This window comes from Carlito syrichta, unplaced genomic scaffold (genome assembly GCF_000164805.1).
Source record: "Carlito syrichta isolate Samal-C Ts95f unplaced genomic scaffold, Tarsius_syrichta-2.0.1 Scaffold301850, whole genome shotgun sequence".
Taxonomy (NCBI): domain Eukaryota; kingdom Metazoa; phylum Chordata; class Mammalia; order Primates; family Tarsiidae; genus Carlito; species Carlito syrichta.
This window is the reverse complement of record NW_007245946.1, coordinates 158,200-162,002: the sequence shown is the minus strand read 5'-3', so window position 1 is coordinate 162,002 and position 3,803 is coordinate 158,200. Positions and strand designations below refer to the sequence as shown.

General features: G+C 38.0%; 1 pseudogene across 1 annotated transcript; it reads left to right on the top strand.

The window, feature by feature from the left end:
- Positions 1 to 336: 336 nt before the first annotated feature.
- Positions 337 to 1,536, top strand: LOC103257730 (annotated as a pseudogene). Its single transcript, XR_002481824.1, has one exon. The product of XR_002481824.1 is annotated as a high mobility group protein B1 pseudogene (transcript).
- The last annotated feature ends 2,267 nt before the right edge of the window (positions 1,537 to 3,803 follow it).

The window sequence follows — 3,803 nt, the reverse complement described above, 5'->3', positions numbered from 1 at the left end:
AGGTGAGGCTGCGGTGGCCAGGTACGGCCACTGCACTCCAGCCTGGGTGACAGAGTGAGACTCCAACTCAAAAAAAAAAAAAAGAAAAGAAAACATAGATATTAAGACAAAAGTTGTTACTAGAGACAAGGAAGGGTGTGCTATAATGATGAAAGGGACAATCCATAAAGAAGATACAACAACTAGAAACACATTTGTACCTAACAACAAAGCACCAAAATATGTGAGGCAAAACTGACAAAACTGAAGGGAGAAACATGTAATTTAACAATAGTAGTTGGAGACTTCAATATCCCACTTTCAATAATGGAAAAAACAACTCGGTCTGGTTCCCGCTCTCACAGCCATTGCAGTACATTGAGCTCCATAGAGACAGCGCCTGGGCAGGCGAGAGCCAGACGGTCACTGGGTGACTCGGTGCCGCGCTGAGGAAAAATAACCGAACATGGGCAAAGGAGATCCCAAGAAGCCGAGAGGCAAAATGTCATCATACGCATTCTCTGTGCAAACTTGCTGGAAGGAGCACAAGAAGAAGTACCCGGATGCTTCCGTCAACTTCTCAGAGTTTTCTAAGAAGTTCTCAGAGAGGTGGAAGACCATGTCTGCTAAAGAGAAGGGAAAATTTGAAGACATGGCAAAGGCTGACAAGGCCCGTTACGAAAGAGAAATGAAAACCTATATCCCTCCCAAAGGGGAAACGAAAAAGAAGTTCAAGGATCCCAACGCTCCCCAGAGGCCTCCCTCGGCCTTCTTCTTGTTCTGTTCTGGGTATCGCCTCAAAATCAAAGGAGAGCACCCCAGCCTGTCCATCGGGGATGTCGCCAAGAAGCTGGGAGAGATGTGGAAAACCACTGCTGCAGATGACGAGCAGCCCTTACGAGAAGAAGGCCGCGAAGCTGAAGGAGAAATACGAAAACGATATTGCTGCTTACCGAGCCAAAGGCAAGCCCGATGCGGCGAAGAAGGGAGTCGTCAAGGCAGAAAAGAGCAAGAAAAAGAAGGAAGAGGAGGAAGAGGAGGAGGACGAAGAGGACGAGGAAGAAGAGGAAGACGAAGATGAAGAAGAAGAAGATGATGATGAATAAGTTGGTTCTAGCGCAGTTTTTTTTTCTTGTCTATAAAGCATTTAACCCCCCTGTACACAAGTCACTCCTTTTAAAGAAAAAAACTGAAATGTAAGGTTGTGTAAGATTTGTTTTTAAACTGTACAGTGTCTTTTTTTGTATCGTTAACACACTACCGAATGTGTCTTTAGATAGCCCTGTCCTGGTGGTATTTTCAAGAGCCACTAACCTTGCCTGGTACAGTATGAGGGTTGTAAATTGGCATGGAAATTTAAAGCAGGTTCTTGTGGGTGCACAGCAAAAGTAGTTATACAAGGGGATGTTAGTTTTCTCATCTTCGTCGTCTCTGATGCAGCTTATACGAAATAATTGTTGTTCTGTTAACTGAATACCACTCTGTAATTGCAAAAAAAAAAAAGTTGCAGCTGTTTTGTTGACATTCTGAATGCTTCTAAGTAAATACAATTTTTTTATTAAAAAAAAGAAAAAACAACTCATATCTTACTAAGATCAAGAAGGATATAGAAAACTTCAGCAACACTATAAATCAATTATACCTGACAGATCTTGATAAAACACTCCACACAACAATATCAGAATACATATTCTTTTCAAGTACACAGAAAAGACTCTCAAGGATAGACCATACATTAGGCCACAAAACAGTCTCAGTAAATCTAAAAGGACAGAAATAATACAACGTATGTTCTCTGATCATAACAGAACAAAATTAGGAATCAATAAAACAATTTAGAAAATTCACAAATATGTGGAAATTAAACCACACAGTTCTAAATAACCAATGAGTCAAAGAAGAACTATCAAGAAAAAAATTTTAAGTACTTTGATATGAATGAAAATAAGGACATAACATAGCAAAACTTACGTATGAAGCTAAAGTGGTTCTTAGAGGGAAATTTATAGCTGTGAATGCCTACATTAAATGTACACATTTGAGAAAGATCCCAAATCAATAACCTAACCTTCCATCTTAGAAAACTAGAAAAAAGAAAAGTAAACCCAAAGGAAGAAGAAAAACGGAAGTAATAAAGGTAAGAGTGGAAATAAAATATAGAATAAACAACATAGAAAATCAATGAAACCAAAAGTTAGTTCCTTGATAAAATCATCAAAATTGACAAACTTTAAGTTAGACTAACCTAGAAAAAAAAAATAAGACAATACTTAGATTAATAAAATTAGGAATGAAAGTGGGGACATTACGACTGAACTTACAGAAATACAATGGATTATATACTCTGAATAATTGTAGGCCAAAAAATAAGAAGACCTATATAAAATTGACAAATTCCCAAAAGACACAAACTACTGAAACTAACTCAAGAAGAAATGAAAAAGCTGAATGGACCTTTAACAAGCGAAAAGACTAAATTACTGACCCCCCCCAAAAAAAAAATTCCAGAAAGAAAACCTTGGCCCATTTGGCTTTCCTGGTGAATTCTACCAAATGTTTAAAGAAGAATTAACAACAATCTTTAACAAGTCTTCTGAAAAACAGAAGAGAACATTTTCTAACTTATTCTATGAGGCCAGTATTACTCTGATACCAAAACCAGACAATCACAAAGGAAGAAAATATCCCTTACAAATATAGATATAAAAATCCTCAACAAAACGTTAGCAAACTATCCAGGTGAAATTTCACCATAAATTAAAATTTTGTTAAATTGTAAATAAAAAAATAGAAAATCTAGGTGAATTTTCAAAAAACATTAAAAAATTTTAAATAAAAAAATTAGCAAACTGGCCAGGAATGATGGCTCTTGCCTGTAATTCCAGCACTATGGGAGGCAGAGGTGAGTGGATTACCTGAGTCCAGGGGTTTGAGACCAGTCTGGGCAACTTGGCAAGACCTGATCTCTAATAAATCAAAAAAATTAGCCGATCCTGGTGGTGCACACCTGTGGTTCCAGTTACTTGGAAGACTGGGGTGGAAAGATCACCTGAACCCAGAAGACTGAAGCTGTAGTAGCCATGATCCTGTGACTGTACTCCAGCCTGGGGAACAGAGTGAGACTCTGACTTAAGGGAAGAAAAAAAAAAAAGCAAACTGAATACAGCAATATCAAAAAGGATTATGTGCCATCACCAAGTGGCATTTATACCAGGAATGCAAGATTAGTTCAACACAAAAATAATTCAATATACCCTACTAATAGAATAAAGAATTAAAACTGCATCAACTTACCAGACTCAGAAAAAACATTTGACAAAATACATTACATTCATGATTTTAAAAAACAAACAAAAAACACTAAAAAAAACAAAAACTAAGAATGTAAGTTTCTCAACCTGGAAAAGGGAACCTATCAAAAAATACTGCTAACATTATAATGGTAAAAGACTGAATGCTTACTCCCTAAGATCAGGAGCAAGGTAAGATGTCAGCTCTCACCACTTCTATGCAAATTGTCCTGGAGGTTCTAGCTATGCCAGTTAGGCAAGATCAATAAAAGGCATCTAGATTGGCAAGGAAGAAGTAAAACTAGCCAAGAGTGGTGGCTCACACCTGTAATCCGAACACTTGGGAGGCTAGGATGGGAGGATTGCTTGAGGCCAGGACTTCAAGACCAGCCTGACCAACATAGCAAAACCTTGTTTCTACAGGAAATAATAATAATTTTAAAAAGTAGCCAGGCATTATGGTGCACACCTGTAGTCCTAGCTATTCAGGAGGCTAAGGCAGAAGGATCACTCAAGCCCGGCTGGTCAAGGCTG